At 39.7% G+C, this 13,003-nt stretch overlaps 1 protein-coding gene across 4 annotated transcripts in view; it reads right to left on the reverse strand.

Annotated features, from left to right (window-relative positions):
• ASTN2 (astrotactin 2) overlaps positions 1-13,003 on the reverse strand; it is a 1,144,107-nt gene that overhangs the window by 865,117 nt on the left and 265,987 nt on the right. The gene's annotated exons all lie outside the window — the stretch shown is intronic.

A 13,003-nucleotide genomic window follows, 5' to 3' on the forward strand; every position in this document is an offset into this window, starting at 1 on the left:
GTGGTTGTCAGCTCAGAAGAGCTTGTGCCCTCCCCCAACCTGGGCTACTGCTACTCAAGCCTACCTTCCCAGCAGGGGTGAAAAACCCAAGTTCTGCCTCAGCACCAACAGAGACCCCTATAATCTCCCCCGTGTCAAGGGCTCAAACCTCTCACCAGACTGTGAGCTTAGTTCCAGACGACACTGGTGCTGTAGCTGATTCAGAGTATCTGGGGGTCTCTTTCTCTGACCAGGCCTTTCTGGGACTGGATCTGTGTCAGGGTGACTGTGGGGTTGGACTCCACTCCTGTCTTGGCACAGGAGCTCACTCCCTCTGACCTTTCAACCCATCCTAGTTTGGATAATGATCTCAGCACATACTTCTGTGGATTTTGCTGCTCCAGGAATTGTCCTATTATTTGGAAGTTTTTTGGAATGATTGTATCATGAGTTTGAGAGCTCACTCGAAATCCATCCTTCTTAATAGAGTGCATTTTTAACCTTAGTGTAACTAACCAGTGTAAGCAGATAAATGTATATTACTTTTAAAAACTAACAAAATGAACAAAAATAGATATAGATCTATCTTTTTGCTCCTGCTGTTTACCTATCCTTCACAGAGTTCAATCCCTGGGCCTCAAATGGAAGTTTCATTAAAACTGTCATATATATACTGAATGCCATTTCTCAAACTTATAATTAAATATTAAGGTTAGCTCAGAAGCTCTAGTGGCTAGGGTGGTCCACCTCCTCTCCCCACTCACTCCTTCCATTTATCTAGCTGATTTTGGCCAGTTTCCTCCATCTCATTTTCACTATGCTTTACTTCCTATTGTCAATCAGATTGAGTCTAAACTCCTTCTCACATCCATCAGGTTTCTTCCCCTCAGACTTGCCTATCCTCATTATTTGACTCCCACCAGGTCATGCTTTTCATCCTTGTGCCCAAGAATGCTCAGATCCTTCTTGAATCAAATTCCCTCTTGATTTTAGTCCACCCATGATAATCACTTCCTTCCAGATGGCTCCTCTAAGAAGACCTTTGTAACTAAGCATACCCCACAATGATTATCCCCTTACTTTCTACTTCCTCAGTACTCATTTCTATTTGCTTTCTCATTATTCTTTTTTATTTCTTCTCTCTCCAGTTAGAACATAAAATCCTTCAGGTGAGAGGAACTCTAGAGCTATATAATCTCAGAGGTGAAAGGGAATTTAGAGGTCCTCTAGTACAGAAGTGTCAAACACATAAGCACTGGCAATACTTCTGAGTAACGCTGTCTGAATCAAGTAAAAATCTCTTTGGGAACTATTTAACAAAATAAATAAAAAATACAACAGGGCATAGATAATGTCGATATGTGGTTCTCTAAGTTACAATGTGGACAACTAGGTGGTACAATGGATAAAGTGCTGGGCCTGGAATCAAGAAGACATGACTTCAAATCTATCCTCAGAAGCTTATTAGTTGTGTGACCTTGAATAAGTCACTAATACCTGTTTGCCTCAGTTTCCTCATCTGTAAAATGACCTGGAGAAGGAAATTGCAAATCTATCCAATATCTTTGCCAAGAAAACTCCAAAATTGGTCACAAAGAGTCAGAGACAACTGAAAAAAAAAACACAACAACTCAACAACAACAAGAAGTCACTATGTGGCTCACGGGAATTCTTATCTATGTTTTAATGGACCCCATTTGTATTAGAGTTTGAACCCATGACCTAGAAACATACCTTATTAACATGGAATGATAAATTACAATTCACAGGATTATAGGAAGGAAGGAAGGAAGGAAGGAAGGAAGGAAGGAAGGAAGGAAGGAAGGAAGGAAGGAAGGAAGGAAGGAAGGAAGGAAGGAATTAAATATTTAAGAACCAGCTATGTTCCAGGCCCTGTGCTAAGAGCTGAAAAGAACCTTGAATGTCACTAAGTTCAACTGCTTCTTTCTATAATTGAGAAACTGAATCCTAGGGAATTAAAATAACTTGTCCAAGTTTACACAGGTAGTAATAGAGTCAGGATTTGAACACAGGTCTGTTGCCTCCAGAGCTAGTACTTCTCAGTGGCCTGCCCCATAAAGAAGTAAAGGTAAAGGCCACTTGAAGCTTTGTTATATTTTCTTTTTAATAAATACATATACATATATATATACATATATATGTCTATAAATACACATATAATATAATTACAATTATATTTGTATATAATTAAGGAAATAGAATATATTTGTGGATATATACATATACAGATGCATATATTATATATGTGTTTATATCTATAAACACACTAACATGCACACATGTATACATACATCCATGTACATATATACGCATATATCTCCCATTATAGTCTCCCACCTGGAATCCCATTCATTCTTCCTTCTCCTTTCCAAATATTGCACATCCTCTAAATCATAGCTCAAGTCCCATGTTGCCCAGGAAGACTTCCCTTTCTACTCTGATCCATACTGATCTATCCCTCCTGGACTTCTACAGAATGCTAATAGCACATGACACTATATATTCTTCAATTGATGCATATTCTTTCAAAAGAGATAGAGCATTTCCCACTTGCTATACATTAAGTAATATTTACTCCTGACTCTAAAGAAATTTAAGATTTTATTTGGAAAAAATAAGACATAAACCCTAGGAACTAAGAAAAATGCAAAGCTTCATGTGTCCAAGGAGCAAATTGAATGGTACAGATAAATACTATCAGAATTCAGGATAGGGGATGTAATCTGTAGACAGAACACTAGCATAGGCTTTCTGGGTCCTAATCATCCCTACATAACTAACTCAGTCACCATAAATACATACCATTTCTCCTCTCTGAACCTCAGTTTCTTCATCTGTCAAAAAAGAGAGTTAAACTAAATCAAATTCTAAGGGCCCTTTCTGGTCCAGCATTCTGTTTCTACCTGTAACATTCCATATTCTAAAGTCACTTCTGGCTCCAACATGATTTATTTCAACAGCCTGTTCAACTCTAATATTGTATTTTCTAAGATTCCTTTTAGCTCAAACTTTGTGGATCCCCTAATTCCAAGTCATAGATCACAAAATAAAAGAATTTCAGAGTTTGAAGGGACTTCACTGGCTATCTGTACACCTATTCCCTACTCCTCTCATTCCCCCCACCCCCCCAAAAATGACTGCTAATTAACATTCACTCTTTGGTCGTTATTCTTTTGCTTCCAGTGAGAGAGATCATACTGCCTCCTGATTTAGTTTACTAGATTTCTGGAAGCCTTTGATTGCTTCACTTTCTGTTTTTTGGGACCAAACAGAACAACTCAACTTGCCTTTCAACCTGATTGCCCTCCCAATATTTAAAAATAGCTATCATTCTCTTGCCTCCCCATTATAACAAATTATATATATATATATATATATATATATATATATATATATATATATATATATATATATATTCCCCCTAGGCTAAGCATCACAAATTTCTTCAGCTAATGCTCATATGATATGATCTCAGGGTCCTTCATTCTAGTTGTCTTCCTGTAAACTCCTCCTGGCTTATCAGTGTCCTTGTAATTTAGTGCCCAAAATTCAACATTATATTTCAGATGGCCTCAGATCCATGCAAAATACAGTGGGAATGTCACCTCCTGCCTGGAAGATATGCTTCCCAGTGCATTCCAGACAATATCCTCTATTAGTCCCTATTAAGGCACGTTGATCTTGTACAAGTGCACTACAACACCCAGATCATTTTCAGACAAATTACTTTTTAGCTATACAATCTCTGTTATGTATTTAGGAAGCTGATATTTTTACCCTCTAGAAGACATTACATTTATTGTTATAAAATTTGATCTTATAATATTTTGTTCTGTTATTCATTTCTTTTTGGATTATAATTCTATCATCTGATTGATAAGCTATCCATTCCAGCTTTGTGATGTCCTAGCCAGTTTAATAATATATTATCTTTGCCTTTATCCAAAATATACATCTTAAACACATGGTCTATAGGCCATACATAACCCCCCAAATCATGAGTGTGACCAAATGAGATTAAAATGTATTTCAGAAGTATTTACCTTGCAAAAAAGGAGTATTTAACAAAATAAAAAATACAGTAAAACATAGACAATAAAAATATGTAGTTTTCTAAGTTAATATGCTGGAATCCTTATTTGTGGTTTTAGTGGCTCCCATTTCTATTTGAGTTTGACAACATTGATCTAAACCATTGGTAAAAATGTTCCGTAGCACAGAGCCAAGTACCTCACTCTGATGAAAATGACTAACAAATATAGTCCTAGTGTTAATAGAGCCATCAATGTCAGAGGCAGCCTGGGTTCTCTGCAGGAGTAAGACAGACACCACATGGTCCCATGGCCTAATCAAGTGACAGACCCCCGTACAGATGATTGTCTTCCAATTGCTGCCATCCATCCTGACAAGCATGATCCCAAGACAACCAGGCCTGGTTGAGAGGCCCAGAGATCTATAACCAACAGGAAAACTCTCCAGCCTCACTCTGGAGATGTTTGTATCGACAACCAAGTGGGCTTGTGTTCATCCAGCACCTGACATATACCAACATTCTCTCACCCCAATCAATCACAGCCAGAGCCCAGTGCAGCTTGCTATAGAGACATTCTAATCAAGATGAGACACTGGGAAAGCAAAATAAGATAAAGACATGAGGAGTGGGGGTAGAATAGGCTTTGTAGGAAGAGGGAGAAATGAGAGCAAGGGAGAGGAAAGGGGAGCGTGGGAGGAGAGGGAACAAGCAAATGTTCGAAGAAACCTGCATTTGTTTTGCTATCCTGGCAATTAATGCTCGAAAGTGACATTTTTAAGGGGCTCTTGTGACAGCTTTAGTGACATTACTGTTTGTGGTTTGATGACAAATCTCAGTCTATATCTTATTTTAGAGAGCGCCAAGACAGCTCTGAGGACTGTTGCCTGGGGATGCCAAGCTCAACTCTGACAAAGTCACCCTTTTTGCCTAAACCTGGGCATTTAGGAACGATAAACACAGTCTAGAAAGAAACGAGGGAAAACACAAGATAGTGAGAGCCTGTAAGTAGAGTCAAGAATTGTTGCCACTCTTGATGGGGCAACTTATTAATTGAAGCTACATGCACTATCTGAGCAATGTAAACAGATTTTTTCCCCCTCAAAGGGGAGAAAAATAAATAAATAAATAAATAAATGAATGAATGAATGAATGAATAAATAAATAAATAAATAAATAAATAAATAAATAAATGAACCATTCCATATCTGGGCACTTTGTAGGCTGACCAGTGAAGGTCATTATCAACTGTCTAGATAGACCCTCTGGCTTCCAAAGTGTCCCAAGAAGACAAAATGATAACAAGTAAGATTACAAAACCCCATCCAAGGCAGATGTTAAAAGAACATGGCCGGAGGCAGCTAGGTGGCACAGTGGAGAAAGCAACAGCCCTGGATTCAGGAGGACCTGAGTTCAAATCCAGCCTCAGACACTTGACACTTACTGACTGTCTGACCCTGGACAAGTCACTCATTGCTCTGCAAAAGAAGAAAAAGAAAGAAAGAAAAAGAACATGGCCATGAAACCATGACACTGACTCTACCACTAATATACACAGGTGAAAAGTAAAGAGTATGGCTGAAATGAGAAGGCATGTCATTATTCTTTTCTATATGGCTCATGCCAGGGATGGATGCATGGTGATATCAGGCAGCCTTTCTTTGGGAATATAGAGAATCCCCCAGTTCTGAGAACATCCAAAAAAGTGCTTTGCGGATGATTTGCATCTTCTCCATATCTCACTGGACCATGTGATTTAGGGGGAAGGGAATGAACATTTACATAGTGCCTACTATGTGCACAGTACTGTGCTGAGGATTTTACAGGTATTATCTCATTTGATTTTCATGGATCACAGAATCATGGAGAGCTAGCAGGGACCTCAAATTCTAAGGGACTATAGAAACCATCCAGTCCAAACTACTTATTTTATAGGTGAGAAAAACAAGGCCCAGAGAGGTTAAGTCTCTTGCCCAAGGTAATGTAGGTAGAAAAATCAGGATGTGAACCCAGTAAAAGAAGATTTCATTCTCTATCAGACTGCACTTTTGACTGTCCAGCTTTTTCTCTACCGTGCCATAGAAACCTGTTGACCCTGCAAGAATACTCAACTCTTATACTTCACATTTTAGAAATGCCAACTTATCCTGGGGCTCTCCCTGTGATTGGATGCTTCTTCCTAGAACCTCCATTTGAAAGAGGATGCCCAGGTAAGCCATAACATTTATCTCTACATCATACTCTTGTTTCTCCAGACTTTCTCCACAATGCTCCTATGCCAGATGCTCCTGTATCATTATGTATGCCTGTACCATTATGTTCACCCACTTCAGTCATTTTTTCAGTTTCCCTTTCTAGGCTGTCCTCCTTAGAATTCAAATTTAAGCTCTTTGAAGGCAGAGATCATTGTTCTTTCTGCTTGTATTTGTATTTTCAGTGCTGAGCATGTCGCCTGGCACACAAGTACTTAATAAATGCTTGTTGACTCATTGGCTTGTTGAGGTTGACTGAGTACTGGAGCTAGAGTCAGATAGCCTAGGTTTGAATTATGTCTATGCTACTTACTACCTCTGTGATATTAGACAAGTTATTAATGGAAGAAGGAAAACTTAGGTTGAACTTTGAAATAAGTTAAAACTAGACTTTGCATATGGAAATAGGAGAAGCAATTCTAGGTGTAGGTGTCAAAGTATAGTCCATTCCCACTCCTGAACATATTATCAGAAACATAAGCCCCTCAAGGCAGTGGAGTGAAATTATCTCCCCCCTCCAACTGCAAGGTGTGAGGCACAGTCAGTGCTTGTTGAAGAGTGAACAATGATTAGGGAGGCAGCAGAATACACAGGAGGGGAATTAGGCTTGGAAGTCAGAGCACCCAGGTCCAAATCCCAGTTTTGATGCTTGCTACCTGTTTGATCTTGGGCAAGTCATTTACCTTCTTTTGGTAATCAGTTTGCTCATCTACAAATAAAGAGAGTTGGACTAGGGAGCCTCTGATATCTCTTCCAGTCAAATTTCTAATCCTCTGAGTTTACAACTATAGTTTTATGTTATATAATCCTCCTGTAGTAATCTTCAACATCATTAACTTTCCCAACACACATGGACTGGGGAATAATTCAGATAAAATGTATTCAAGTATAAAAGACTAGCCCCATTGAATTGTCAAGCGTGTCAGCCCTCCATGGGGTGCTGTTGTCTTTTTTGTTTTTGTTTTTGTTTTTGTTTTTTGCAGGGCAATGGGGGTTAAGTGACTTGCCCAGGGTCACACACCTGGTAAGTGTCTGTCTGAGGCCAGATTTGAACTCAGGTACTCCTGAATCCAGGGCTGCTGCTTTATCCACTGTGCCACCGAGCCGTCCCTGCTGTTGTCTTTTTTGAATAACATCTTTTAAGAAAGCTAATGTTCTTTTTTATTCCTTTTTTAAACAGAATCAAATAGGGATCAATCCCCATCATCCAGTTTAATGTAAAGTATATTGGTCTGGTCTCTAAAGACCTGAATTCTACTTTTGGTTCTGCTATTAACATGTGACATGATCTGATGAGGTAGTGATGACAATGATGATTGCGATGATGATGATAATCATTAGCACATTTCACTGCTCTCTCTCTCTCTCTCTCTCTCTCTCTCTCTCTCTCTCTCTCTCTCTCTCTCTTTCTCTTCCTCCCTCACTCCCTCCCTCTCTCCTTCCTTCCAGCATCTCTTACATATTTCTCCTTTCACATAACCAGGATCCTAGTCTAGGCTCTCCTTACCTCTTAACTCTCCGTACCTCTTGACTGGACTATTGAAATATGTGGACTATCTTCCTCAAGTCTCTCCCTATTCCATTTCATGCTCTGACACAGCTACCAAAGTGACTTTCCTCACTTTGGTCTGGCCATGTCATAACTGTAACAATAAATTCCAATGGCTCCCTGTTGCTTCTACGATCATATTAAATAAGCTCCTTTTTGGGCATTCAAAATTCCTCACAACCTGGATCATTCCTATCTTTTTAGTTTTTAGTTTTTCACACATCATTCCTCTACTCTATGGTCCAGCCATATTGACTGAAATTACTATTTATATGCATGCTGCATATGTTGTCTCTCTGTTTAGCATGTAAGCTCCTTCAGGCCAGCAGCTGTTTTGACTTTTACTTTGTTCTGGGCTGGCCCTGACTTAATGCTAGTCCTGCAGTGGTTTAGTTTGGACATTATAATAAATGGAGTGACTGTAAATCATTCACATTTGACAAAAGATTTGCTTAGCCATGGCAGAAAGATGATCAACAAAAACAGGCGGTGTTTGACACCCCGAGTTAATTCATTTGAATGAAGAAGCTTCTATCAGAATGGACTATACAAGCTTCTGAGGGTCTGTCCAACTCCTCCTAAGTGCCCTGTACTCAGACAATGAAGGAATGGTGTCAGCAGTTCATATCTTTAGCCTCCTGAGCCAAACAAGTCTACAGGAATGTCTCAATACCATTTAAAGAAAAAACTAACCTAGCCTACATGTAGGGAGGGGTTAATCAATTATTCCTACCACACTTTGTACTGACAGTGCTTAGCGCTGTGCCTGGTACATAAGAGGAAGTTAATAAATGGCTGTTCACTGATAGTTTACCAAATGCTGCCTTCACAACACCCTTGTGAGACAGGCACATTGAGTATTATAATTTCCATTTTATATATGTGGGGGGGAAGGGATTTGGGAAATTACTTTAATATGAAGACAAAAGACATTAATAAAATGAAATAAAATTAAGAGATTGGACTACATCAGTTCTCAAAATAATTTGTCACAGAATACTTTGGAGCTTGAAATATATAATTCAAGGAACTCATAAATTGTAGTCTGGGAGATCTGGAATAAATGAGAAGAAAGGAAAAGGAAATTGGAGAGTAAAATGGGGGAAATGAAGCCTATTATCATACTAAAAATGACCCAGTGAAAATTAGTCCTTTGAATACAAGTCAGGACAGTGCTGAGCTAGAGTGGCTTAAGGAGGTATTGCCCTCTGGCTTCCTGGGTGTGCATGTCTGGGAATAGCTCCCTGGGAATAGCTCGGGCTGCCCCTGGAGCCACAGCAGCAGTCTCTTGGATTGGGAGAAGGGTTTGTTGTTGCACATTGACTTTGCATTGACTCCTTTTGGCTTTGTAGTCTTTGGGTTCTCTTTCTACTCTCAGGACATCTGGTATCCCTCTATAACCCACCTGCTTCTCTACAAGAATTTTCTCCCAAGTTTGCCACAGGCTTGTTTTAGAACTCTGCCTCACTGGCAGCTACTTTTCCATTCCTTGGATTCATTCCAACCCTTGCTGGGTTTCCTTCCAGCATTGTCTTCTTTTGCAATCATTTGGAAGATTGGTGTTCATTCTTTGCTTTGTATCCACTGCTGCTTCTCACCTTATGTCCCTGTCACACACCTCTTGTCCTTAGACTTAGGAAGAAAGAGTTCCCTGCACTGTTAGATCTCCAGAAAATTATCATGGATACCAAATTCTTCTCCCTGATCAGCTATGGTTTTTAGAATGGAATCTGAGAAACACAGGATGAACCCAGAGATTCCTTCTAATTCTTAGAATTCTGTAGGCTTCAGAAAACACTGTGTAAAACTTAAAACATTATATAATTGCTAGCTATTTTTTAAGATCCCTCTGAACTCTAAGAGAAGCACATAAGGATCTTTGCTGGGGGATGGAATAGGAGGTGGGGAGGGTCCAGCCCCTGTGAGTTCATTTTGTAAAAAACTTCCTGTTCAAACTTCCTACATTGATATAGATCAACAGCTTGCATGCACCTCATTGTTAAAGAAATTTCTGGTGTCACAGAAAGAGGTTAGTTAACACAGCTAGGATGAATTACAGGGAGTCTTTGGACCTAGATCTTCCTAACTCCAAGGACAATTTTGTATCCATTATACTTTGCTCCCTCTCTATAAAGATGGTTGAATCATAAACTAGTAGGGATTTTAGGATTTGGAATAAGATAGTCCCAAGTTCAAATCCAGTCCTAAACATTTACTAGTTATGTAATGCTGGGTAAGTCACTCTGCCTCTTTGGGCCTCAGTTCCGTCATTGATAAAATGAGTTATTCCTAATGGCCTTTCAGGCCCATTCTAGTTCTAAATACATGGTTATCAAGTTTGACCCCATATTGAGGATGAGGAAACTGAGGCACTAAATCTGTCACATTTAGGGCAGAGCCAAGATGGTGGAAGAAAGGCAGTGAGCTCTCAAACTCATGATACAATCGCTCCAAAAAACATCCAAATAATGCCAAAGGACAATTTCTAGAGCAGCAAAACCCACAGAAGAATGTGCTGAAATCATCTTCCAACCTAGGACAGCTTGGAAGGTCAGAACGAAGGAGCTGCTGTGCTGAGACAGGAGTGGAGCCCAACCCCACAGTCACCCTGACACAGATCTAGTCCCAGGAAGGCCTTGCCAGAGAAAGAGATCCTCGGCCCCCCCCCCACCTCAGCCTATGAATCAGCTGTAGCACCAGTGTCATCTGGAACTAAGCTCACAGTCTGGTGAGAGGGCTGAGCCCTGGGAAGGGGGGGGGTGTTACAGGGGTCTATGCTGATGCTGAGGTAGGACTTGGGTTTTTCACCCCTGCTGGGAACCAGGAGGTAGGCTTGAGTAGCAGTGGCACAGGTAGGAGAGGGGTACAGGCCCGTCAGAGCTAACAACCACAACACAGAAAGCTGGTTGATTAGCAAGTTGGTGTGGGGTCATCTACAGACCAGGGAACAGGTCAGGTGAGTGAAGAACCTGCTCCTCCTTAAAGCATACCACCTGGGACCTTTTGAAGCTTGGGATAGTGCAGCCTGGAAACAGTGCCCCACTTTAAGGAGCTAAAAGGCAAGTAAAAGAAAGGCAAGACAAGCAGACAGAGAAATGTGAGAACCATAGAAAGTTTCTTCAGTGACAAGGAAGATCAAGGTGCACCCTCAGAGGAAGATGTCAACATCAGGGCCCCTATATCTAAAGCTTCCAAGAAAAGTATGAATTGGTCTCAGGCCATAGAGGAGCTCAAAAAGGACTTTGAAGATAAAGTTAGAGAGGTAGAGGAAAAAATGGAAAGAGAAATGAGGGTGATGCAGGAAAGACATGAGCAAAAAGTCAAAAGCTTGAAAAGCCAAATTGGCCAAATGGAAAAGGAGATACAAACCTCTCTGATGAAAAGAATTAGGATTGAACTAAATCTGTCACATCACTGAGAAGTTGAGGAAATTACTCAAGGTCATAGAGGTATTAAATATCAGAATTGGCATCCAAACCTAAGACCTCTGACTCAAAATCTAGTGGTCTTTCTGCTATCAACAATTCTTAAATATTTTTGCGTCTTGAACCCCTTCAGTGTTCAATAAAGGCAATAGGGCCTGTCTTAGAATAATGTTTTTAAGTGCAAATAAAATTCATTTGATTGAAAAGAAAATAAATTATATGGAAATACTGGCATATACACTCATACATGTATAAATATAATATGTATATATGCATGCACACATAGAGATACAAGTGTGTGTACATATACATACATGTGTGTGCATATATGTATATATACACATACATGTATATATGTGTATACATACACATATATGTTCAAAGAGATCAAGTTAGAAACTCTGGAATTAGGCCACATTGCCTATGTTCTGAAATTCTATCTTCTCAGTCCTTTTCTAGTCTGTCTTCCCATGATTCTATTCAAGGAACTTATAGGTTCTATTCTCAATTCTATAATAATAGGTAACATTTATATAGCACTTTGCAAGTTATAGAGTGCTTCATAAATATTATCTCATTTTATCCTCACAACAAAACTTGGAGTTTGGTGCTATTATTGTCTCCATTTTACAGATGAGAAAGCTGAGGCAGATAAAGGTTAATTGACAGGGTCACATAGCTAATTAGTTTCTGAGGTCAGATTTGAAATCAATTTTTCCTGGCTCCACTGGGCATCAAGGTGGCACAATAGAGCGAATGTTGGACCTGGAATCAGGAAAACTCATTTTCCTGAGATCAAATCTGGCCTCAGATACTTACCAGCTTTTTTAATCCTTGGCAAGTTACCTGTTAGACTCAGTTTCATCATCTGTAAAATGAGGTAGAGAAGGAAATGGTAAACCACTCTTCTATTTTTGCCAAGAACCCCAAATGGGATCACAAAGAGTTGAACATGAATGAAAAATGACTGAACTGAACTTTCTGACTCCAGGTCCAATGCTCTATCCTTTCTAGGGTACCATCTAACTAATTGATTTTTGGCAGATCAAAAGTCATAGAAGTGTCAAGAGACTTAGCTAATAAATAGCTGCAAAGCTGTTTATGAATAAAAAGAGATCTATAGATACTTTGGCAATAACCCACCCAAGACACATACATCCCACACCCTCTAGCAAATTCCACTCTGTGGTCTTGGACAAACTTTGAATCACTCAGAAGACCAGGTATCTTTAATGTGGGATAGTCCTTTCCATCTAATTAGTGTTGGGGACTGGATATTCTTGCTGCCTTCTGTATCAATGAAGAAATGGGTATTACCTGGCTACATATTCCCAGCTTCCATGGGAAGCTCAGTCCTATGTTGCTCAACCTTCTTATCAGTTTCACAGGAATGCATGGAGCTCAGTCTGGAGAACCAGAGTAAGCCTTCTCTTTAGAAAAATTAACCACTATGGCCCTGCCCTCTTGTTCCCTCCCCTACCTAATTTCTCCTAGTCTGGTCTATATCCAATTAGGAATTTTCATTCTGACTAAAGGAAAACAAGGGATTCTTAAAGGCTTGTCATGAACCATAATATCTAATCATTGCCCCTGTGCCTTGGTTCTCTTTCTCTTGCCTTTTCCCCTGCATAGCTTTACACATGCAAATACCCACAAACACATACAATTCTGTCTTGATCTAGATCTTGAATGAAACTTGTATCTAAGTTTCTTGAGGGCAGGACAGTGTTCTTCCCTCCCTTTGTAT

Source organism: Dromiciops gliroides, chromosome 2 (genome assembly GCF_019393635.1).
Source record: "Dromiciops gliroides isolate mDroGli1 chromosome 2, mDroGli1.pri, whole genome shotgun sequence".
NCBI lineage: Eukaryota > Metazoa > Chordata > Mammalia > Microbiotheria > Microbiotheriidae > Dromiciops > Dromiciops gliroides.